Below are 27,610 nucleotides of genomic sequence, written 5' to 3'. Positions count from 1 at the left end.
TATGATCCAAAGAATGTAAGCAATCTATAGAAGCCAAAATTGGCAAGAAAAATAAAAATTCTTTAGAGACTACAGAAAAGGATGCATCCCTACCAACTTTTGGCCTTTTGGTCTTTAGAAGTGTATGGTGATAAATATGTGTCATTCTAAGTAACTAAATTTATGTTAATTTGTACCATAATAGGGATGTTACAACACAGTATAGCAATAGGAAACTCACAGAGATACTTGGTTGAATTAGCAGATTTTCCTGTGCCAAAGTAAACAGCAGTCAAAAACATGGAGCTGTAATGACTTTGAGGTAACAGTTAATGTTTCTTCAGATAAGACTATGTAAACAAATTTCAAAAATTTGCAAGAAAATCCTGGAATCTAAGGCTAGGTGAAAAGTTTCTAGAGTTGACACCAAAAGCATTATCCATGAAAGACACCAAAAGCATTATCCATGAAAGAAATATGAGAAATTGAATCTCATCAAAATTTTTTTAAATTCCTTTTTTGAAATACTTACTAAATGGATAAAAGTACAAGCTATAGAATAGAAGAAAATATTTGCAAATCACATATCCAACAAAGGACTAGTATTTAGAATATAAAGAGAACTCTCACAGCTGAATAGAAAACAATCCAAATAGAAAAATGAACATATGCTATCGTTAAACAATTCTTCCCAGTATATGAGCATAATGAAATTTAAAATTACTATTTTATCACATTTGAAAGCTGGGGCTATGTATTGATCCATGATTCTTTGTTACACTTATTCCCCAAAGGTGTATCATATAGCCAAAAGACCACTTTATCTCTCTAGCCACATTTCAAGGTTTCAAGTGATTACTGTATTAAGCTGTGCAGATATAGACAATATCTATTATCACAAAAAGTTAATTTGACAGTACTTTTCTATATCATTAATAAAATAGATGATATTCAGTGTATTGATCTTAAATGATAATAAAGAATATTTGTGCCAGGAATTGATAAATTTGGCGAAAACCTCTGTGCCTCAAAACCTGTCCACATTCCGCAGAATAGAAGTTGATAACTTTTGCTGGTAGACTTTTCTCTAACCCTTTTTAACTTCAGTGGCAAGTAATTAAGCTATAGTATATTTATATACTATATACTATGTAATTATACTCTATTATAGTATTATCTTTCTACATAATTCTATCTATATAAATCCATATTATATATTTTTAAATAAAAATAAAATTTTACTAATTCGCTTGTTATGCTGCCAGATATAGTTAAAATGCAAAATCATTTAGAAAACAAAATAAAAAATATTTGAGGAGTAATATAAATATTTTGTGTGGTAAAAGAAAAGTAATTGGGAAATACTATCCTGTTTTCTCCAACAAATGAAACTCATTTAGATAATTGTATTTTTTTCATACTTGAATGAAGGAACCATTACTTTTTATGGAATTCTGTTACTTCTTTTTTTTTTGAGACGGAGTCTCGCTCTGTCGCCCAGGCTGGAGTGCAGTGGCGCAATCTCGGCTCACTGCAAGCTCCGCCTCCCGGGTTCACGCCATTCTCCTGCCTCAGCCTCTCCGAGTAGCTGGGACTACAGGCGCCCGCCACCACGCCTGGCTAATTTTTTTGTATTTTTAGTAGAGACGGGGTTTCACTGTGGTCTCGATCTCCTGACCTCGTGATCCGCCCGCCTCGGCCTCCCAAAGTGCTGGGATTACAAGCGTGAGCCACCAAGCTCGGCCGGAATTCTGTTACTTCTAGTAAGATATATAACTTTTCAAGAGTCTGCATAAGCATTCATATTAAGAATTCATTTATCAAATTAAACGGCTCTTTCCTAAGTGACAAACAACAAAGATTAGTGATATTTTGTCGTCAACAATGACTTAATTTTATTCCTTAGAAAATGTCCTTATGAAAACAAAATTTCTAGGTATAGTGAGCCTGTCACTTAACATCCAGTTATATTCAATTGGATTTCCTTGACAATTCACCATACTGTCATTAATTATCAAATTATGTGAGAATTTTCACTTTTCTTATTCCTTACAGAGACAATTTAGAATAAAATAGTTATTTTCTAGATTTCATATTCCCAAATAAAGTGCTATATTATATTTTAATTATTAAATTCTAATAATCTGTGCATAAGTATTTTCAAGTTGCCTTGTAATAGGTAGAAATTTGATTATAGTTGAAACAGACAATTGAAAAACCATTGATTTTATTGCACTTTTTAAATATTTTTATAAAGGGTCCATAAAAGTGAGTTGATATGATTTTATGAAACACATTAATATCCTCATTCACTTGAAATATTTTTGTCATGATTTTTTGAGGGATACAGAACACAGCTTTTAATAAAGATATATTTTTCCAAATACTAGGAGAATATTCATTGAAATATTTTTTCTATATGACAAAACTCTCTAAAACTGATGTATTTCAAGATTCCTCAAAATGAATTGAGAAGAAATTGACTTTTTTAAAATAAATTCATTCAAATTCAAGTTTCTCATACAGCTTCCAGAAAAATAATTGAAGTTTATGTGTTATCCTTGGTTTATGTTTTATGACTGATTATTTTTGATAGAAAAATCATTTAAAATATAAAGGATGATATTGTTTTATGCACCAGTGCTTATAACCCTTAAGGGTTATTATAAAGCACAAACACAAACACATATGCACAAGCCCAAGTGACTTAAGTCACTGAATGACTGAATAGAAAGAGGTATCCAAACTCCTGACTAAGCAGAGCAGAAAAGAAAAAAAAAAGTATCCCGGCCAAATAATGAATGGTTCATATAACACAATGTTAACAAAATTTAAAAAACTCAATTTATAAAGAATAAAGATATTCATTCTTTAAATAAAGAAATTAAAAGATGTTTTTTCAGAGATTATGCAATTTTAGTATTATTTCAACTTACAATTTAAATACATTCAGATTATGAAATGAAGAATATTAAACAAATCTCAACTCAGTAACTTGTAGAAAAGGAAAGTTTTCTCTACCTTGGCTAAAAGTACTATGACGTCTTCGAGCCATTAAAGTTCCATAATTATAATGGCAAGTTTATAAAAATATCTTTATGTATAATAGAGGAAAAATAACACTTGCTTCATGGAATAATTGCATGGTTTGAGCAAGGTGTGTCATGCAAAATTATCTGTGGAACAGTTAATCTTATGTATTATTTCTATTGTCATAATGATTCTAAAGGTGTTATTTTGATCTTTAGTATGGATTTACAACACTAAAAACAGACTTTCTTACTTAGGATACTTCAAACCTGTTTTCTAATGAGTACTCTTTAGCATTCTGTAGACCCTGAACAAGACAACTAAGCCTCTAAACAAAGGAGTGTTCTTCAGTGGTCAGAAAGAACTTCTTGCCACAAAATAGGAATTGAGCTCTGCTGCCTTGCAGAGGTACTTATGGAGTTGGACTTAAAGCAGCATATATATTTTGACAAAATAGGTGACCTTTCAAGATAAACTAGTGACCTCAAATATTCTGTTAGTTAACAATACATGTGACTTTGGACAAGTTTAAACATGTCAAAGCTATCATTTGCTTATCTGTATAGTGATAAGAGCAGGAGCACCCTCATCTTGGACAAACACTGCCACTTTAAGTTCCAGCTCCCTTTCTAACCTCATGCATTTCAGGGAAATCACTTCTTTTCTAACAACAAGCGCCAGAAAGAGCAGACAGTAAAACACAGATAAGACAGCTTGGACATAGGGGGAGGGGGGAAAGTCTCTTGGGTAACCACCAAACTTCACACTCACACAATGGGCCCCAGTAAAACGGTGGGTCCTAATAAGCACATTCCTTTCCCTTTAGGTGCACTAAGATAAGGAAGCTAAAAGCAGACTTGGGGGTTATACCTACAGCTGCAGAAAGATGTATGGGAACAGACACCAAACTCTTCCTCCCAGATAAGCAAGATAAAAAGACACAAAAACATTCTGAGCCTGTGATAAGCTCTCCTGCCCTGAACCCTTAAATACTCTTGTCTTTTAGAGTGCTCCTGACCTAACTCGGCCTGAAGCCCCTCTCAGGTTTATTCCCCAAACTAAACCTTTCTTTGACAGTTGAGCTGCTTTTCTTGTTTCTTTCCTCTTTCTTTAACTCTTACATATAGGTCACTTGAAAAGGGAGGTTGTAAGTGAATCAACTACTTAGCACAAGACTTGTTACTTAGTAAACTTGGAATATTTGCAAAGAAAGTGTCTGTTATTATTTTAAGGAAGAGAGTCCACCTACTAAATCCATACTTCAAAAGTATCCAAGATACCTAAATATTTCTATTTCATAAACTGTAAATTCTTCCCCAGTAAATACCAGGGAACAGAATATGTGGGGCGAATTTAAATGTTTGTTATTTATCTCATATCCTTTGGATATTAGATCTGGAAGTTTTTAGTGTTCTACATCAGTACTTTCTGATTAGCAGGCCAGTGGGAATTATGTAGATTAGCTTAAATATTTCTAGAAATTACATATATTAAGACTTGGTCTCAAAAGTCTCATAAGCAATATGTAAGACACTGAAAAAGAGTAATAGGTAAAATGTTTGATTTACCCAATCACAATATTTGTAATTTTCTGCCTATGGTGTTGATTATAGCCTCAGAGAATTAAGAAATATCATAGTAACCGCAAAAATAAGACCTAGAGCATCTCATACATACTAGAGAAAGTGAAACTCAACTTTGAATTGGTGGTTCCCTACTGACTTTACCACTGACTTTTCTTGTGGATCATGTCTCATTATTTCCATCAAGATTGTGATCATTACTTCAGATCTTTCAATAATTTATAGCCAACTCTACAGAATTTGAAATATCCTAAACAGTGCATTTTTTCTCTGTATTATTCTGAAATATTTTATTCTAGCTACATAGATTTAGTAGAGTATATGCCATTATGAAAATAGCTCATTTGTTTCAGCAATATCCTTAGAATGCTTTTCCATACCAAACTTTTGACCCTAACCTCTCTCTTTGCATTTTTCCTTTTCTGATGAGCAACATCTATGCTCATACCTCACTATTGCATATAGTTACAGTCCCATAGCACTTAATTTTATAGCATATATGTTTGACATAAGGCATAAAAAGCATTTGCCAGAAGAATAAATTCTAACTCTAACCTCTTCACTGATGAAATTGTAAATGAAGAATAAATTATACCTATAAACTCTTCACTGATGAAACCATTATGTAAAAATATGAGATTATTTTCTTTACTGTTTAGAAGATTGGTAAAGGTATTTTGAATTTTAAGATACCCATATCCATAAGAGAGGAAACTTTAGAATTAAAATTGGTAGCAAATCTCTCGCAGGTAACTTAGAGAGAGAGAAGACGAAACAGGAATATTTGGATTCCTGATTTATCTATGCAATCCCTAAAACTAGAACTGTGAGTGTTATTTCTGACTTTTTCCTTTATCTTACCCCAGGCATTTAACTGCTATTGTAGTACTCAGAATTCTATCTCCTTAACAACTTCTGGGATAATTTTCTCCTTCACATCCACACTGATAATTGCCTTAGTTCAAGTTATCATCACCTCTATTGGGTCTGTTGGGAGTGTAGCCTTGCTGACACTCTGCCTCTAAATTCACAATCTTTTCATTCATCATTTGAACCATGCCAAAAGAATCATTCTAAAGAATAAATATAACATATATTTACCTATTTGAAACATTACAATAGATCACTATTGCCTAGTAAATAAAGTTCACAGTTAAGCTTGACAGACAAATATCTGCCTGATCATCTCCCTAGAAATCATTGTTGTCTCTTCTCAACCTAGCACACCCTATATTTCTAGAATGAGAAATTACTTACAGTTTACTGAATATTACACAGATTTTCAGAACTTTTAATGCGTTGTGCATGCTTATTCTTCAATCTAAAATGTCCTCATCACGTTATCTCTCTTAAAGAAAATACTTAATGATATTGTGATGTATAAATCATGTACCACCCATGATATTGACTTAGTGATCACCATTTATTTTATTAAAAAAAAATGGACTTCGTATCTGAGTGAATGAAGAACAGAGCAAGGGTATGAACTCTGTAATCATAATAATACAGTTATTGTTTCTCTTTTTAATTTTAAGAATTTCTTTAGTTTCTGTTGTTTCTAAATTAGCTCCTCTGGCTACCCCTTAAAATTCTGAGCTTCTAATAATGTGTTAGTAACTTTTTTTTTGCATTGACTTCGTCACTGTTTGCTTTTATATAAAACTAATAAGCGCAACAGGTACAATTTGAAAGAGAACACTAAAAGTATTTTGTGCAATAATTTTATATGGAACAAAGAGGGTCTAGAGCTTTTTATTTTAAAAACAGTGGCAAGAAAGGTTATCCAATTCAAATTCTGAAAGATGTGATATAGCCTGGTAGTAGATATGTGCCTGAGAAAAACTCTAGAAATATATATATATATTTTCCTTCTCTATCCAGAAGAATAAATATTACATTTTTTCTTAGGTGTTGACAAAAAAAAAAAAAAGTTAAAAACCTTTCTTATCCACAGCCTTGTAAGATGGAGAGCTTAACTTCTTTACCTAAAGTGGGACATATGTAATTCAAATTCCATATTAGTTATCAACTTCATCTTCTGATGGGAACAGACCTTGAGAACTATCTCAAAAAATATACAGAATTTAAGAGTGGTATTAGAGGTAGACAGCTTGAAGCAGTATCTTGTGAAGAAAATCAATTTAATGAGAAAGCATGGATGTAAAAATGATCAGTTTGAGCATTCAAAATAAAAAATATGAAGATGTTTCATAGGACACATACATCTTGACACTGATATGCCAAGCCCTCTTTTTATCACAATTAGGAAAACACCCCTATTTACAATTGGTTCGTAACATTTATCCTTAAATTTCAGTAAGTTAATTGACTTTTAAGATGAATTCCTTCACTAATCATTTTCATTTCATTTTATGTATTTCTAGATACATAGTATTGATGCAGTAATTTGTATTGCTTTCTTGATTCAAGCAACTTTTATTCATACCACAATGGTCAAAGGATATTGAAATGCTATGTTTAAAAATCTTTTTTAAATTAACTTTTTGACTCTTTTTATAACACTTATCTTACAACACAAATACGTTGAACAGCTGTAAAATATATTTTCTTACTTTATATTCTTATTTTAACAACTTATTTATTTTCTTAAACTTTTCTGTTAAAATCCAAAACACAAACACATTATTAGTCCAGGACAAACAAGGGTCACGATCATCAACATCACTGTCCTCCACTTCCACATCTTGTCTCACTGGAAGATCTTCAGGGGCAATAACACGCATGGAGCTGTCATTGCCTATGATGATAATGCCTTCTTCTGGAATACCTCCTTAAGGACTGACTGAGGCTGTTTAACATTTGACATTTTTCATAAGTAAAAGTAGTACACACTAAAATAATGATAAAAAGTATAGCCTGGTAAATACATAAACAAGTAACATAGCCATTTACTATACTTATTAAATATTACATACTGTGCAAAATTGTATGTCCTATTTTAATCTTTTTTTATTTATTTATTATTTATTTATTTTTGAGATGGAGTCTCGCTCTGTCACCCTGGCTAGAGTGCAGTGGGGTGATCTCGGCTCACTGCAACCTCCGCCTCCCTGGTTCAAGGGATTCTCCTGTCTCAGCCTCCCAAATAGCTGGGACTACAGGCGCATGCCACCACACCTGGCTAATTTTTTTCGTATTTTTTAGTAGAGACGTGGTTTCACCATATTGCACAGGCTGCTCTCAAATTCCTGACCTCGTAATCTGCTGCATTGGCCTCCTAGTGTCCTGTACTTTTGGATGACTGGCAGCACAGTTAGTTTGTTTACACCAGCATCACCACAAACATATAAATAATCTGTTGCACTGTGATATTATGATGGCTATGACATTACTAAGCAATAGAAATTTTTCAGCTCCGTTATAACCTTCTGAGACTACCATTATATATATGGTCCACCATTAACTGAAATGTTAGGCAGTGAGTGACTGCAATTAGATTTTTGGCTATTATGTAACTTTAACTGATACTTATAGAATGATAAAAACTATATTATTAATACGTTATTATATATTTAAATTGCAAGAACATGTCCTGGTAAACGCTTAAGATATTGTGTCCATTCATTGCTTGGAATATCAGGAATGAATCATCAGGATTTGGTAGCATACTTGCCAATCAATAGCGATACATTAATTTTTTAAACAAACAAAAAAATTACTTAGAGTTATTATAATCAGTATTGTAATACATTTGGTAATATTTAATTTTTATTCAAAGTGTTTCATATCCTTTTATCATCCTTTTTCCTACTGCAAAGGAAGTCTGAATATATTCAGAAACTTTCTATACATGAGCAGTCTTAAGAAATAGTTTTTAAATAAGTGGCATTTTCACAAATTCTGATAATAGCCAGGTATATCAGACTAGACTGGATTTAGATGTTCTTAACATGCATAATAGCCCTGTAATAGAGTTATATAAGAGTTTTGGAACAAATAGCCCGAACCCTTTGTTGTAGCCATCAGGGGTAGAGGATAAATTTTTCTCAATATGAGAAAAATTTCTGGATGACTTTAATAACTGAAGTCGATTAGAACAGAAGTATCTTTGCCCGTAATAGTCTACTCCAAGGTCATTTAACTTGATAGAATCATACTGGAAATATAACTTGTGAAATTTACTGTGCATTGTACTAAGAATTCTAAAAATGCCTCTGTAGTTCCATCAACCCAGTCACACTGTTATATTTCATTTTGTGATATAAATTAATAGCCTTTGAACAGCCGTCTAGGCAAAAAGAATTATAGGATCCTTGTTTAAACAGCAGACGTGTATTATACAAAAAAGATCATTTGAGCTACATTACTTTAAAAAATATCATACTTTCCTGTTTTTATAACACACAAATCATCTAGACATGTCACGGTTTTAACTCAAGTTTTTCTTACCATCATCAGCACCTTAATTTTACAGCAAAACAAATTTGCTCTTTCAAGAATAGTAGATATTAGTACTAAACAACAAAATGTTTTTTCTCTATTTTCAGCACAGTGGACAGTTGCATCTGCTTCCAGAATTAAAGCCATTTTGACAAACTTTGTCCAAAGAAATGGAAGAGTAGGTGGTGTTTGTCCCTTCTGTGCAGAAGAACTTAATTTCATGGGCAAGGTTCCCCTGCACTAAGGATTGTGGAAACAATTGGTTAATATTTAGCTTAGTTGTCTCAGGAGGGACTGATGACCTGCCTTAAAATCCATCATGCTTAAGACCCAAAGCATGAGTCATTGCTTTGAGACATATAACAAGTCTTAATTCTTCAGGGACCCCAAAGAGTGAGGTACAAAGTGAGTCCCATAGTTGCACAATAATTGCATGGTTTTTGTCAAACGATTTTGACAGAAAAATCTGGGCATTTTTTGTGTGAAAGGATTTTAAGAATATGATGTAATTTTTGTATAAGATGTAAAGAAGGGGTCCAGTTTGAGTTTTCTGCATATGGCTAGCCAGTTTTCCCAACACCACTTATTAAGTAGGGCATCCTTTCCCCATTGCTTGTTTTTGTCAGGTTTGTCGAAGATCAGATGGTTGTAGATGTATGGTGTTATTTCTGAAGCCTCTGTTCTGTTACATTGGTTTATGTATCTGTTTTGGTATCAGTACCATGCTGTTTTGGTTACTGTAGCCTTGTAGTATAGTTTGAAGTCAGGTAGCATGATGCCTCCAGCTTTGTTCTTTTTGTTTAGGATTGTCTTGGCTATACAGGCTCTTTTTTGGTTCTGTATGAAATTTAAAGTAGTTTTTCTTTTCTAATTCTGTGAAGAAAGTCAGTGGTAGCTTGATGGGGATAACATTAAATCTATAAATTACTTTGGGCAGTATGGCCATTTTCATTTTCAAGATATTGATTCTTCCTGTCTATGAGCATGGAATGTTTTCCATTTGTTTCCTCTCTTATTTCCTTGAGCAGTGGTTTTTAGTTCCTCTTGAGGAGGTTTTTCACATCCCTTGTAAGTTGTATTCCTAGGTATTTTATTCTCTTTGTAGCAATTGTGAATGGGAGTTCACTCATGATTTGGATCTCTATTAATGGTGTATAGGAATGCTTGTGATTTTTGCACATTGATTTTGTATCCTGAGACTTTGCTGAAGTTCGTTATCAGCTTAAGGAGATTTTGGGCTGAGATGATGGGGCTTTCTAAATATATAATCATGTCATCTGCAAACAGACACAATTTGACTTTCTCTCTTCCTATCTGAATACCCTTTATATCTTTCTCTTACCTGATTGCCCTGGCCAGAACTTCCAACACTATGTTGAACAGGAGTGATGAAAGAGGGCAACCTTTGGCATCCTTTTTGCCTTTACTCACATTCCTCTTTGCCTCACTTTCCTTTGCATCATTCTACCTGCCTTGGAACATGACCTCCCAAAGGTAATGAGGATTATTACTTATTACTTAGTCTCAGGCTCTGTTTTTGTTTGTTTGTTTGTTGATGGAGTCTCAATCTGTTGCCCAGGCTGGAGTGCTGTGGCACGATCTCGGCTCACTGCAAGCCCGCCTCCTGGGTTCACGCCATTCTCCTCCCTCAGCCTCCTGAGTAGCTGGGACTACAGGCACCTGCCACCACGCTCGGCTAACTTTTTGTATTTTTAGTAGAGATGGGGTTTCACCGTGTTAGCCAGGATGGTCTCGATCTCCTGACCTCGTGATCTGCCCGCCTTGGCCTCCCAAAGTGCTTGAATTACAGGCGTAAGCCACCATGCCTGGCCCAGGCTCTGTTTTATAGTGAACATGGATTAAGATAGCAATGGATCCTAAAATGGCATTTAATAAAGTAAACTTTCATTTATGATTTCTTGTACACTAACACTATATATGAAATAAGATGCAATATAAAATAGATTTTGAAGCAAAAGCAAATATTTTAATTATTTACATCAGAGTTATTATGAATGAATTCAAATCTAAGAAAAGATATTGGGTGACTGTATTATTCATAGCATATTTGATTGTCTATAAAATGTGGCTCAAGAGAATTTGGTTTAAATTTTTACTCTTTGGTCACCCAAGAAGACATTTTAGATATATTTATACTTATATTCTTAATTATATGTAGACCATTGGTTAATTCCTTCATGAATAATAAAAATTTCATGAAATATTTTGAAATTTTATATTTATAATTGTCTACAAATATTAATTTATCTGTTTTGTAATAAAAGATAATTTAGCTTTTTAAAAATATGAAATATAGCTGTAAAGAAGAGGTTTGCCATTTGTTTGATTTTAACAATATTTAGCATTACTTTTGAGAAGTTGTTTTAGAAATGAAGCCTATACTAATATTTAATATTTGTATAGTACTTTTGATGCTTAATTGTGACCCAAGTGCTTTGTATTAATTATGTCATTCATTTTAACAATCATCCTGCATGACCAGTACTATTATTATATCTCTCAAGGCTTAGATTGGTTTAGCCTGTTGCCCATGTAACTCATTTACTGCAGGATGGATATTAAACCCAAGTGGTAGGCACAACCAGCAGAACATGCCCCCATAACTTCTAAATTAATTGTGAATATTGTGTAGGTGCTTATTATTTAAGATTAGTTGTTACTCTCATATGAAGATATTATTGGGTCTCCAGTGTTATTTAATCTCAGGTCTGTGCTCAGAGTCAAAAATCTAAATCTGCAATTTGAATTCAATGATGTGACTACAAATTTTAATCCTGGTGACCAGCCAGGAAGTACTGTATTTCCTTTTTAATGAATAATTGTTTATATAATATAATATGTTAACTTAAATATTATTAATTTGACAGAAAAATATTCCTTATTTAGATTACTAAAATTTTTACAAAAAGCACATTCAATTGTTGATAATATAAATGATATTCATATTTTGGAGGAGCTATTTTTCTGTATAAACATTTAACTTAACCAACAAAAGCACATATTAGTTGTTTTATTTCTTGGGGATGGACAATTTGTTTCTGTTTGAATGCCTAGGTTTTGTATGAAAGTGATAAATGTATTTATAATAAGGTATAATATATATAGCCTTACATTTAGAGAAAAAAGTCCTTATCTCTTGAAAAATGACACTAGTTAACTGGAACCTTTTTCCTCCCAGCAATTGCTCTGCTACTACATTAAAAATACAAATAAATAAAGCCTCATTTGAATAATTTTTAAATATTTGTTAATAGAATAAAAATAATTTTTATAAACACCTGTCACATAGGGGTCAATGAATGCAATTTAGTTTTGTCAACATATAATGAGTTCTGAAAAAGGCATATGTCTATACGACCCTCACAATAAGACACAAAAAATTTTAATTACCCTCAAACTGCCTTTATACCATATACCAATAAAACCTCTACTTCCTTGTCCCCAGGCAACCACTAATATCCATTCTGTCTCAGTAATAGATTTGTCTTTCCAGATTTTCATATAAAAGGGAGCCAAGTGGAATGCATTTTCATGTCTGATTTCTTTACTCAACAGTGTTTAAAGAATCCTCTATATTATTTTGTTTCAGAATTTTTTTTACTGTTGTGTAGTATTTCGTTGTATGAATACACCATCATTTGGTTATCCATTCATATGCTGATAAACATAGTCCTTTTTCAGTTTCTGCTTTATGAATATAAATACTACATATCTGTGTGCAAGGCATTGTGTGGACATTTGCTTTTATTTCTTACTTGTAAATGCCTAAATCTGGAATTGTTGAATTGTATGAAAAGTCTATGTTAATATTATGAAATAATAGTTTCTCAAATATTTATTTTTTTTTCTACCAACTATGAGAATTCTAGTTGTTCCTCATCTTTGCTAACACTTGGAATTATCACATATTTAAAATTTTTCTTATCTGAAAGATGTGTAGTGATATCTCATTGTAGTTTATATTTGCATTGCCCAATGACCAATTATTTTGAGAATTTGTCATTTGGTTTATTGGACTTTTCTATATTTTCTTTTGTGAAGTGTCTGTTTAAATCTTTTGCACAACACTTATGATGTTTGTTGCCTTATAAAATTGAGATAATATTTTGTATAATCTGCACACATTTGCATACATTATCATATAAATGTATAGAGACATTTTCAATAACATATTAAGTTAAAAGTTATATGAACTTATAACTTAGTGTTTTAGAAACAACTGCTAGAAGAACATAAGAAAGATTAGTGAAATAAATTTCCCTGTAAAGTTAAGAGATTTAGGAAAAGTATATTTAGTGCCATAAGACTTTGATTTTTTAAATTTTAAGTGCATATTTCATTTTGTTATGAAACATATAATCTTTACAATGGTTTGAACAATTTTTATAATACTGGAATACAAAATTGCTGAAATTCAGAAGTAGACATATCATTTCTGTCCCCAAGACATTGACAACATGCATATTATAACATGGAGGTGTCACATGTGACTTAAGGCAACTTAAAGACTTAGCTTTCTAAATTAGGAAGGGAAAAAACAACATATTTGTCAATCTGAAACATCCTAAAACTTTCTGATAAAAATACAAGCATTTGTCATTTTGAAAATCTGAAAATTATTGTATTAATGATTATGGATATTAAAAAGTAGGTGATAGATTAAAACCATTTAAAAAGTGAAAGCAATTAAGAATGGTTAAATGAAGTATTTTGTTTTATTTATTGTTGGTAAAGATGTAATATAACTAATTAAACATTCCCAAGAAATTCCATTTCTACTTACTCTTCCTCTTCCTGAAATTTGACCTCATAACTTAATAACTTAAAATGTAGCAATCATATATTTTAATTCCACTACCATGATACTTACTATACTTACCTTTTGAGAGTTAGAAATGTGTTTATCCTGATGATGTGGAGGAGTTTGTACTTAGTTTAGAGGATCTTTGAGGAATATAAATGTTTAAGATAAACATATAAAACGTGAAATCAAGAAAAAGACCTTTTTTAGAAGATGAAACTGTTGCTCAGGTTACTTGACTGGGAGTTCCCAGAGCTCCAGTTTCAATCCTCCCTTCAGCCTTCAATCCCTAAGAGACATCCAGCCCCAGCAATTGGATTGGGCAGCCTGTCTTGACGCACCACTGTGCTGAATGCTCGAGGACATGTTTCAAGAGATGGCTGGGGTTAGTGTGTGTCATCAGATTTGAGGGGAAATCAAGAGACAAAAGGCTGCCCTACTGGAGTTGTGTGGTCTTCTCCAAGTGAGAGCTGCTGGCTATAGAACTACTTTGCTTTCAGGGAAAGCGGAGGAATTCATTTTCAGTAACCACAAGAAAAGCAGTTTCTTTTCAGAAGCAACACAGTAACTTAACAGAGAAACTGAAAGAAACCACAGATCTTTTGAAAGAAGCAGCAGGCTGCAGCCTAAATTGTGAACCAGACTAAGAACTCCCTACAGGAGACAGTGAACCTGCTCACACATCCAGCACATCACCACCACAACCACCATCTGAGAAAGCCATTGCACAAAGATTCTCTATAACCAAGGGACTCATACCGAGTCTGCACCACTGAAAGTACACGGAGCTGCAGCTAGGTGACAATAAACTATAAACATTAAAGTCACATCCTTAAGGGAAAAAAAATTAAAAAGACAACCTAGTTCAATCAAAAATGAATTCAAAAGTCATTAGAAGAATAGTCTGTCCAAGTGAGAAGGAGCCAGAAAAATAATTCTGACAATATGAAAAACAGGGTCTAAAACATCCCTAAAATATCGAACTATCTATTAGTGTATCCAAATGAAACTGTAGAAACACCAGATAAATAATTCAAAGGGTTGATTATTAAGTTACTCAAATAGATACAAGATAAAGATGAAAGCCAACATGAACGAATTAAAAAAAATCAGGATATGAGTAAAAACATTTCTAAACAGACAGATATTTTAAAGGAAAACCTACCAGAATTTCTGAAAATGAAAGACACATTTAGGGAAATACAAAATGCAGTGGAAAGTTCAAACAATGGACTAGACCAAGTAGAAGAAAGACTTTCATTGTTGTCTCTTTTGAATTAAGCCAATCAGACAAAATAAACAAAAATGGATTTAAATAAATGAACCGTCTCCAAGAAACATGGGATTAAATAAAACAGCCAAACCTAAGAAATATAGGTGTTCCTAAGAGAGAAGAAAAAGTAAAAAGCTGGAAAATCTATTTGAGAGACTAATTAGGAAAACGTACCTTGCCTTGCTACAGATTTAGATATCCAAATACAAGAAGCTCAAAGAACTCCCAGGGGACTCTTTGCAAAGGGAACATCACCAAGGCTTATAGTCGTCAGGCTATCTAAAGTCAATGGGAAGAAAAGAATTCTAGAAACAGTGAGGAAAAAAAAAATCAAATAACCTATAAAGGAAAAACTATCATACTACAGGAGACCTCTCAGTAGAAACTTTACAATCCAGAAGGGCTTGAGGCCTTATCTTTTGTCTCCTTAAATGGAGTGACTATCCTCCAAGAAGTCTGTATCCAGCAGAACTAAGTTTCATAAATGAAGGAGAAATAAAGTGTCAGACAAGCAAATGTGGAGTAAAATTGTTAATACTAGAGCAATCCTACAAGAAATAATAAAAGGTGTTCTAAATCTTGAAACATAAGATTAATACACACCAGAACAGAAACTCCTGAAAGCATAAAATCACAACACTTATAAAACAACAACAGAATGAAGAAAACAAAGTCACTAGGTCACAATAGACATGATGACTGGAACAGTATCTCACATCTCAATATTAACATTGAATGTAAATGGTCTAAATGATCCACCTTAAATAAGATTGGTGGAATGAATTTAAAAATTCACAAATCAAATAGGTGCTGTCTTCATAAGACAAACCTAACATATAAGGATTCCTATAGACTCAAGGTAAAGGGGTGAAAAAAGATATTTCACACGAATGGAAACTGAAAGTGAGCAGGAGTAGCTGGTCTTAACATTGGATAAAACAGACTTTAAAAAAAAAGAAAAGACAAAGAAGGCCATTACGTAATGATAAAAGGATCAATTCAACAAAGGGATGTAATAATTATAAATATATATGCAGTTAACTCTGAAGTTCCAGATTCATTAAGTAATTACTACTATGCCTAGGAAAAGAGATAGCAACACAATAAGAGTGGGGGATTTCAGCACTCCACTGACAGCACTAGAATGATCATAGAGGCAGAAAGTCAATGAAGAAATACTGCCGGGCATGGTGGCTCATGCCTGTAATCCCAGCACTTTGGGAGGCTGAGGCGGGTGGATCACCCGAGGTCAGAAGTTCGAGACAAGCCTGACCAACATGGAGAAACCCTGCCTGTACTAAAAATACAAAATTAGCCAGGCATGGTGGCACACGCCTCACACGTCTGTGATCCCAGCTACTCAGGAGGCTGAGGCAGGAGAATTGCTTGAACCCGCGAGGCAGAGGTTGTGGTGAGCCGAGATCGCACTATTGCCCTCCTGCCTGGGCAACAAGAGCGAAACACTGTCTCAAAAAAAAAAAAAGAAAGAAAGAGAAGGAAGGAAGGAAGGAAAGAAAGAAAGAAAGAAATACTGAATTTAACCTGTACTCTAGAACAAATGGACAGAACAGATATTTAAAGAGCATTGTACCCAAAAACTGCATTAGCACATGGAACATTCTCCAAGAGAGACCATATGAGAAGGCACAAAATAAAGTATCAACAAATTTAAGAAAATAGAAATCATATTAAATATCTTCTCAGGCCACAGCAAAATAAAACTAGAAATAAATCAAAAATAACTCTCAAAACGATTCAAATACATGGAAATTAAACAATCTGCTCCTGAATGATTTCAGGATTAACAGTGAAATCAAAATGAAAATTAAAAATTTTGAAATGAATGACAACGGTGACACAATTTATCAAAATCTGTGGGATACAGCACAATGCTAAGAAGAAAGTTTATAGTGCTAAATGTCTACATCAGAAAAATCTAAATGATCAGAAATTCACATCCTAACATTATATCACACCACAAGGAACTAGAGAAACAAGGACAAACCAAACCCCCAACTGTCGGAAGAAAAGAAGTACAAAAATCAGAGCAAAACTAAATGAAATTGAAACAAAAAAAGTACAAAAGGTCAATGAATATGCCACTGATTATTTGAAAGATAAACAATATTGATAGACCACTAGCTAGATTAAAAAAAAGAAAAGAGAGAAAATTAAAATAAGCTCAATTAGAAAGGAAGATTACAAATGACATCACAGAAATAAAAAATATCATTCCAGATTGCTATGAACACCTCTATGCACACAAACTAGAAAGACAAGAGGAAATTCATAAATTTCTGAAAACATACATTTCCCCCAACCCTCAGCTTAAATCAGAAAGAAATAGAAATTCCAAACAGACCAATAACAAGCAGTGAGATTGAGTCAGTAATAAAATAAAGAAATCCAACAACAACAAAAAAGCCCAGGAACAGATGAATTCAGTTGATTTCTTCCAGACATTCAAAGAAGAATTGGTATAAATTCCACTAAAAATATTCCAAAATATTGAGAAGTTTTCAAAAATCCTTCTTAACTCATTCTGTGATGCCAGTATCACCCTGATACCAAAGCCAACAAAGGACATAACAACAAAAAACTACAGACCAATATATCTGATGAATATAAATGCAAAAATTCTCAACAAAGAGCAAACTGAATTCCACAGTACCTAAATATGGAATAGGTTTCATTCCAGTGATATAGGAATGGTTCAACATATGCATATACAAGTCAATAATGTTATTCATCACATAAACCGAAGTAAAAACAAAAACCGTATTGTCATCTCAGTAGATCCAGAAAAAGCATGGGATGAAAATCCAGCATGCTTTATGATACAAAATCTCAACAAACTAGCCATAGAAGGAACATATATGAAAGTAATAAAAGCCATATATGACAGATCCACAGCCAACATCATCCTGAATGGGAAAAAGTTGAAACATTTTTTCTAAGAATTAGGAATAGACAGGGATGCCCATTTTTACCATTTCTATTCAAAGTAGTACTGGAAGTCCTGGCTAGAACAATCAGGCAAGAAAAAGAAATAAAGTGCATCCCAATTGGAAAGGAGGAAATCAAACTATCTCTGTTTGCCAATGATATGATCTTATACCTAGAAAACTCTGAAGATTCATCCAAAGCACTCTTTTATCTGAGAAATGAATTAAGTAAAGCCTCAGGCTAAAAAATCAATGTACAAAAATCAGTAGCACTGCTATACACTGGCATTGACCAAACTGAGAATCAAATCCAGAACTCAGTCCCTTTAAAATAGCTAGAAAAACAATTGAAATATACTTAACCAAGGAGGTGAAAGATCTCTACAAGGAGGACTACAGAGCACTACTGAAAGAAATAATAGATGACACAAACAAATAGAAATATATTTCATGCTCAAAGATTGGAAGAATCAATTCTGTAAAAATGCCTATACTGCCCAAAGCAATCTATAGATTCAATGCAATTACTATCGAAATACCAACGTCATTTTTCACAGAATTAGAAAAAACAATCCTAAAATTAATTTGGAACCAAAGAAGAGCCCAAATACTAAAAATGATCCTAAGCACAAAGAATAAATCTGGAGGCATCACATTACCTGACTTCAAATTATACTACAATCCTACAATAACCAAAGCAGCATGGTACTGGTATCAAAGTAAATACATAGACCAATGGAGCAGAATGGAGAACCCAGAAACAAAACCAAATATTTATAACCAACTGATCTTTGACAAAGCATCCAAAAACAAATTGGAGAAAAGACATCATATTTAATAAATAATGCTGGGAAAATTGGATAGCCAGATATAGAAGAATGGAACTGGATCCCTCTCTTCCACCTTATACAAAAATGAACTCAAGATAAATCAAGGACTTAAATCTGAGGCCTGAAACCATAAAAATTCTAGAAGATAACCTGGGAAAATCTCTTCTGGATATTGGCTTGGGCAAATAATTTATGTTTAAGACCCCAACAGCAAGTGCAATAAAAACAATAGTAATTAAATGGGAATTAATTAAACTAAAAAGCTTCTGCACAGCCAAAGGAATAATCATCAGAATAAACAGAAAACCCTCTGAATAGGAATATTCACAAGCTATGCATCTGACAAAGGACTAATATTCAGAATCTACAAGGAATTCAAATAAATAAGCAGGAAAAAAAATAATCCCATCGAAGAGTGGGCAAAGTACATGAATAGATATTTCTCAAAATAATATGTATGAATGTCCAACAAATATGTGAAAAAATGCCCAACATCACTAATCATCATGGAAATGCAAACTAAAGCTACAATGAAATACCACCTTACCCTACCCAGAATGGCTATCCTTAAGAAGTTAGAAAACAGTAGATATTGGTGTGTATGTGGTAAAACAGGCATGCTTGTACACTGCAGGTAGGAATGTAAATTAGTAAAACCTCTATTGAAAACAGTATGTAGATTTCCCAAAGAACTGAAATTAGATCTACCATTCAATTCAGTAATACCACTACTGAGTATCTACCCAAAGGAAAAGTCACTATATCAAAAATGCATCTGTACACATGTTTATCACAGCACAATTCACAGTTGGAAAGACATGGAATTAATCTAAGTGCCCATCATCCAATAAGTGGATAAAGAAAATATTTTATATAAACACATTATATATATTTATTAATATAAATCTATAAATACATAAAATATATATTTACATATACATTTTTGTATATGTCCATGTCCCCCAGAACTCCCCTGAGGTTGCAGGCTCTTGAGATAATAATCCTTAGGGGATGTATATATATATATATATGCATCTTGGAATACTACTCAGCCATAAAAAGAACAAAATAATGTCTTTTGCAGCAGCTTAGATGGAACTAGAGGCCATTATTCTAAGTGAAGCAACTCAGCAATTGAAAACCAAATACTCTATTTTCTCACTTACAAGTAGGAGCTAAACTACAGGTACACAAAGGAATACAGAGTGGTATAACAGAGTTTGGAGACTCAGAAGGGGGCAGGGTAGGAGGGGGATGAGGGACAAATAACTACCTATTGGATGCAATGTGTACTACTCAGGTGACAGGCACACTAAAATCCTAGACCTCACCAGTGTACAATTCATCCATGTAACCAAAAACCCCACTGGTACTCCAGAGCTATTTAAAAAAAAAAATAAAAAGAAACTCTCTCTCTCTCTCACACACACACACACACACAAAGATGAAACTATTTTTTAATGTAAAAAAGATGTTAGCAGATCCATAGAGAAGGACCTAAAATCTAAGCCAAATAGATTTTGCAGACTTGAACATAAAATGTGTTCCCATTTCTAGTTAGAATGTGGAGGAATGAGGAAGTTCTTCATGTCTTCCAAAATAACAAGATAAAGAATAAAAACTTCACCTTATATTATTTTCCCCCCACTAATAGCATTTATTTATTACAAGATGCTTAAAGATAGAGGCATTTCTCATTGGATTTCAGGAAAAACTGTAAAACATTGGGGAAATCTCCCATTCCCCAAGACATTTTTGTGTTGTTTCTGATGCCCAAAGTCACATGGTGCCTTCGCTCCTGGGTGGGCATACCCTTAGATTAGATTAATGACCTTGCCCAGGAAAAGGCTGCTACATATGAAATGGTCAAAGATCATCACAATGAAGGGCCAGTTGAAAATGATAATAAGAGGCTTGAACGTCAACTTTAGGACATCCCCAGTGATGGTAGCTGCCTCACACTCTTCTCGTCAAGTTGCAGCATGGATTTATGAACCACCTTTTACATCTTCAGCTGGACCTCTTGGGTGATGCCTGAAAAGTTTTCCTGGTTGGTGAAAAAGTCTGCAATGTCCATGTCCCTCAGAACTCCCCTGAGGCTGCAGGCTCTTGTGATGATAATCCTTAGGCTATACAAATCAATTTAGCTCACTGGGAGTGGGCAGATGGGATTAGATGTTCCTGAAGCTGGGCCTGACAGAGAAGAGAGCAGCAGTTCATCTCACAGCCAGACCTTCATTGATCCCTTGTGTAATCCCTCCACCTCCTGCCTCCCAGTCTGACCGGCTTTTAGGGGACAGAGGAAGGGACAGGGCAAGAAGCAGGATCTGCCTCTTTATTTTACAAGCAGCTTTCTCTTGGGGCCTCTGAAGTGCATATTATTTTATCCTTAACAATTCTTTTGAGGCTGATTCACCTGAGATACAGCTGGTCCAATAAGCATTTAAGACAATGATCCCCAGAGCACCCCCTGCAAGAAGCAGAGGAGTAAAGGGAGCATCCAGCTTGGAGCAACAGTCCTAGCCTCAGCCATGCTGCTAATGCTGTGACTTCAGTCAGGTGTTACCCCTCTCTGTGCTAGTGCCTTCTTTCAATGCAATGAGGTTGTTGAATACAACTGTCTCAGGGCCCTTGGGTGCTAAAGCTCAATGCTTCTGCAAGAACTCGATGATTCAGCTGACTGTCTCCAGTAGACAAAGCAGGTATAATTTCTAGAAAGGTAATTGGAATTATGCTTGAAGGTAGAGAAGAAATATAGGACTAGGGTAAGCATCTACACTTTTTAGGATATTAAGGCTTTTATTTTATTTGTACTGTAAAGGGAGAGAAGATGTCTGAAACTCTGAAATTGAAGAGGAACAGTGAAAGGAAACAAACTGTTCAGCAGGTAGAAAGGAATGCATGAGACCCTCTATTCATTGAGCCAAAGCAGCTCTGTGGGAAGCCTGGAGATGAGCAGCCAGCCAGTATGAATTTTAAGCCTTATTGTTCAAAAGGAATTGAAGAAGAATTAAAAAATGAGTCAGATGAAAAAAGAAGAAAGAATAAACAGCAAAGCAGTTAGTTCAATCCATCCATATAGTTACATTAAATAAGATGGAAGTAAAGTTTTCAATTAAAAAGCCTTAAGACTAAGATTTATAAACATTTAATTAATACTTTGTAAGAATAAAAATAAATAATAGCATTTTATGAAAAATCAGAGACTTTCAGATAAAAGCAAGACCAAACTATACATGTATTTTTTTTTTTATTAAGTACATTTGGAAAGTAAAAACATGAAAAAATGCAAACACTATGAAAATTGGTGTGGCTATGCCAAAGTCAGAAAAATAGACTACAAAACTATGAGTATTATCACAGATTAAGAGGACATGTGTAACAAAATAATTGATTAATCAAGGAGATACAATAATCTTAAATAAGTGTGTACTTAAAAAGAGAATTTCAAAATACACGAAACAAAATTTCATGCACCTAGAGTACAAAATTAAAAGTCCACAGAATTTTGCACCCCAACTCAGTAATTTATAAAATAAATAGAAAAAATAAATATAAAGAAGATATGAACAGTGCTGTCAACTATGGACCAAAGAAAAAAATCACAGAGGAAATTAGGAAATAGTCTAACAGTGTAAATGAAAACAAAACTCAAACTTTTATGCTATGAAATTAACCAGCCATTAGAAGAATAGGTATATCTTTAAATATTTCTGGTGGAAAAGAAGAAACACATAAACATAAATGAAATAGGCATACATCTTAGAAAGCCTGAAAAAAAAAAAGCCCAAATAAATCCAAAGTGGATAAAGGAAAAACAAAAATATATGAAAAAAAAGAGTGGGAATAAATTAATGGTAAAAATGATTAATAGAGAAAACCTATAAAATGAAAAGCTAGTTCTCTGGAAAGACTAACAAAATTGATAAAATTCTAATTTCACTTATTAAGGAAAAAAAGGAGAGAGACAAAAATTACCAGCATGAAAAAATAAACATCAGACAGCACTAGAGATACTATAGAATTTAAACTGATAATGGGTGATTATATAAACTAATGGGTGCCATATGATTTTTTAATTTATCTAAGCAAGTTTCTTCTAAAACATAAATTATCAAACTGAAATAAGAAGAAATAGTAAATCTGAGTAGTTTTATCTTTCTAAATAAATAGAATTTACTTTTGAACACAATTTTACAATAAAAACTCAGGCCCAAATAACATAATTGCTGGATTCTAGCAAATATTTAAATAATAAAAAGATGAATCATACATAAAAAAACTTTTAGAATTAGGAGTATACTTATCCCTTACCTGACCAAAATCTTTGTTCTAAAACAAGCGATGATATTTTGGCACAGAGTGAAGGGTAGTAAACCCCTATATTTCCAGTCTTTGGCAGAAGTACACTATTTTTTTTTGTATTTTTAGTAGCGACGGGGTTTCACCGTGGTCTCGATCTCCTGACCTCGTGATCCGCCCGCCTTGGCCTCCCAAAGTGCTGGGATTACAAGCGTGAGCCACCGCGCCCAGTCAGAAGTACACTATTTTTGAGGGTGGGACAGAAGCAAAAACTGTTAACTCATAGAGGAGAAAAAAGAAACTAGTTTGTACATAGGATCCTGCCCTGGTTAAAAAATAAATAAATAAATAAATAAGCTCCACTCTACTGGAAGAATGTCAGAAAATGTTTTCTTCCCGCAAATACAAGGCAGAGAGATCTAAACTTATTAAAACAAAATTTTAAAAATTGACCTGACTTTCAACTCTATAAATTCCAAGCCCATAAATATACAAATAAAATATAATAATATATAAAATCTCTTTAGGGTTAGAAAATTTTTTAAAATGTACTGTCCAATGTCTTCAAAATGAAATTTCCATCAATAAATTAAAATTAATCATATACAATATATTTTGTATTAAAGAGTAATTTATACCATCTATTTAGTGTAAAATTTAATATACATAGAATAAGTTTTAGAATATGCCATAATTAATTGTGGAATTATTGATTAAATTTGTTTCCTTCTTTCTTGCACAGTAATAGAGAATAACCTAGACCTATGGCTATCTAGATATAAAATATAATTTTCATCTCTTTAAACAAATTGTTACTTTTGATCATACGTCTAAGTTCATACAACTGAAAACTAAATAGAAGTATTGTGTGCCATTTCACCTGAATCAATTTAAAGAAAATTTCTCCCCTAGATTTTCAACTCTTCTTTTCCTGAGATCTAGATCCCAAACATGCCAGAAAACATTTTGCCTTTGTAAAACCTTCTGACAAATTGACCTTGGGGAAATACTTACATGTTCTTTTTCTCAGTTACCTGAACTATAAAAGTAGTAGAGTAACTGAAACTAGATTTACCATATGCATTAAAAACTTAGAAAACCGAACAGTTGTTGCACAGCAAGCAGACATGACTGTGATCCCTGAAAGTGAAAAAAGCCCCCAAAATCCACGCCTCAGAAGGAGAAGCCTAAGTAGACAATGGCCATCTCAGAGCTTTGGAGATAGAGACTGGAGTTTGAAATGTAAAATAGTACCTGGAAATTGTAGGCATAATATCTGAAATGAGGGAAACATATAGAGTAAGAGCTAAACCACAATAAATCATCTGGATTCTTTGATGTAAAATATTCTGATCATGCATAAATGCCACCAGTCCCCCCAAAACAAGCAAACATACAAACAGCTGCCAATAATGACTGATTCTCAGAGCTCACGTAGAGTGTGAGAAGATTAAGTTCATATAGCCAGAATCAAGAGAGCTTGTTGAGCAGTTGGAGCAATCAGTAGAGAACTAGGAATAAACATGCTTTAGCAATAAGGGTAAATTAAGCCAAGTAAAGACCACTGCAGACTTCTCTAACAAAATTTATAAACAAGCTCCTTAACAGTCGATCTGATTTGCTAGTAACTTGATAGCTACATTAAAGGAAGAAAAACAAACCTAAACTGCAACAATCTAACAACAATGCCTGGCATCTAATCATATATTATTATAAACTAAAGAAACAAAAAAATTTACTCATAATCAGGAGAAAAATATGAATTAATGAAAACAACTCACAGAAGGACTTAAAAAATGACAGAAGATGGGACTGACAAGCAATGACTTTAAGGAGCTATAGCTAATATAAATGTGCCCGATACTTTTAACAATGCATGAATATAACAAGAATAGAATAAGAAACAGATGGAAGAGGTAGAAATGAAAAATGAAATGTCTTAAGTGAAATTTTTCTTAATTAGATTAGATCACATGAGAGGTGGCAGAAGGAAAAATCACTAAGCTATGTGACAACAATAGCACCTACATAAACTGAATCGCAAAGAGAGAAAGGAAAAAAATATATATATATATAAACAGATTGTCACTAATCTGTGGTACCTTATCAAGCCACCTAATATAAATGTTACCATAGTTCCCTAAGGGAGGGACACATAAGAATATATATGAATAAATAATACCCTAAAAGTTTCTTGGTTTGAAGGAAAATGTACCGAAGCAAGGAGCTCAACAAACACTAAGTAAAATAAATCCAAAGAATATAACACAAAATCACATCATAATCAAATTCATAAAAGAAAGATATACAGAAAAAAATGTTAGAACATTGATATGAAAATACAAGGCATACAAATGAACAATCTTAAAGTCTGACCTGAGACTTCTCATTAGAAAATAAGCAATTCAAATAACAGTAAAGAAACATCTTTAATGTGCCAAAAGAAAAGAAAGAACTGTCAACCAACTCTTTAAATATATAGTTAATGTATGATTTAAAAGGGAATGTGAAATAAAGACATTAACAGATGGGCAAAAGCAGAGAGATGATGATGCCTGGAGAACTGCTCTGCAGGAAATGCTGAAGGAAAACACTTCCATCTCCTGCATAGCATGTAGAAAACCAGAAAGTACATCATTCCCACCCTGACAACTAAACACAGCTGGATAATCTATAAAATAATAACTTTTTCTAAACCTAGCAGAGACCTGAGTTCATATGACAATCAACCAGCCTGAAAGCTAAAGAAGTCAGCACCTTAAATAAGCACTGCAAACCTTTGGCAGCAGCAGGAAGACAGTCTTCAGACAGGCAGGAAAGAAGAAATTGCTAAAATATTTACTGAATTGCCAAAGGCCAAATGTGATCTAGTATGTGAGTATAGAAGCCCAGAGGAATTTGTACAAAGTTGAAGGCTATTCTCCAAAGATCTCACTGAGTTCTCATGAGAAAGATCGAGGGCTGGGAGAGTACAGAAAAAGCTTCTCTTGCTGGTGCAGGAGTGAGGAGGAGAGTGATATTGCTGTAAGAAAGGCACAGTATCTTGCCTGGTTCTTTCTACTCTGAATAACAACAACAACAAAAAGTTAAGCTTCTTCAGGAGGGGCAACAAATTGTTACCCTCGGTGCACACATGAAGACACACAACAGCTGGGAGAAGGAAAGACAGATAAAATCTCCTACCTCTCAAGGGTGGGCAAGAAACCATCATGTGTTCAGGCTGTAGAGAGCCTGCGTCCCTCATTTTACTGGTTCAGCCTCAGTGCTTTTTCAGGCCTCGTGTCACTAAATGTTCAGTCTGGCTTTTTCAGTGACCCAGGAGAATTTGCCCGAAGGGCTCAGTGTCTGATTTTGTTGCTGGCAATTTTGGCATTCATCAGGGATAATAGCCAGATTGGCACTGGTGAGAGAAAGTCCATAGTTCTTGGACTCGTACACAGCCTCCGTCCCTGTCAAAATAGATATTCCCTTCCTGGGCCTATTTTACTGATATGGGAATGAACGAGGAAAAAGGCAAACTGGCACACAGAGGCCAAATTGACCCTATTTGGTTTTCGAGTGTCATCTCTGTGATGAATGGTTTCTTAGTGGGTATTAATGTAATTCACCTAAACTGTATATATTGTGCTTACTCTAATCCATTCATCTACATTCTTCTTTTTCAGATCTCTTTGTCTCAGTATTACAATATTAATTTCCCCCAGGATCTTGATCAAACAGACAAGACATTTTCCATTGCCCTATCTGTCACAGGTGTCAGTGTGTAACTACTCTCTCAGATCACTTTTTCTTTCATTAAAAATGAAAAACATTGTGTCTCTTCCCTGTCACCAGAGTTATCTTCTGCCACCTTTTTGTCACGTTTTACTGCTATAGCCATTCTTACTAAAGAAAAAATATATAAGAGAAGAGTTAAATCAGCAAGAAAGACTTTATGACTTAACAGCAGGGAAGAGAAATTCAACTCAACTTTACTGGAACAAAAGATAGTAGTGTTTTCAAATGGTGGGGTGAGCTAATGAAAAGAAGTACTAGAAGGTGTTAGGGGATGTTGATCAATGTGATTAGGCCGTATATATTTGCTTTTTGATACTTATTGAAATAAGGCTCTTAACCTTCCTGTAGAAAATAGGTACTGCCTTTTAAGATGATTATGTTTCATAAGGATGACTTCTAGGGCCTTGACAAAGACATTCCTGAATTGTAACTCTGGCAAGAGACTGGGAAAGGATGTACAGTGCAAATAAAGTGATAAATCATTTGCAATTACAAGGTTTTTGTTGTTGTTGATGTTAAAGTAAATGCTCTAAGAAAAAGGATGCCAAGGGACTAGAGTCCAGATGAAGCCTATCTAAAACTGCCTCAAACTGAGGGTAATTTTTAAGAAGGTTTTGGTCAATATACAACTAGCATAAACAAATTATGTTGAACTATGTAATAACAGT

At 33.7% G+C, this 27,610-nt stretch overlaps 1 long non-coding RNA gene across 1 annotated transcript in view; it reads right to left on the bottom strand.

Annotated features, from left to right (window-relative positions):
• Positions 1 to 25,995, bottom strand: part of LOC131384171 (uncharacterized) — a 64,252-nt gene extending 38,257 nt beyond the window's left edge. The window contains exons 1-2 of the long non-coding RNA XR_009214741.1: positions 25,943 to 25,995; positions 13,894 to 13,958 (exon numbers count right to left, since the gene is read on the bottom strand). This is a non-coding gene — a long non-coding RNA (uncharacterized LOC131384171). The remainder of the gene's footprint in view (positions 1 to 13,893; positions 13,959 to 25,942) is intronic.
• Between the last annotated feature and the right edge of the window lie 1,615 nt (positions 25,996 to 27,610).

The sequence above is a fragment of the Hylobates moloch genome, unplaced genomic scaffold (genome assembly GCF_009828535.3).
Source record: "Hylobates moloch isolate HMO894 unplaced genomic scaffold, HMol_V3 SCAFFOLD_9, whole genome shotgun sequence".
Lineage (NCBI taxonomy): Eukaryota > Metazoa > Chordata > Mammalia > Primates > Hylobatidae > Hylobates > Hylobates moloch.
Note: the sequence above shows the minus strand (reverse complement) of the source record. Positions and strands in the feature narration are given on the sequence as shown.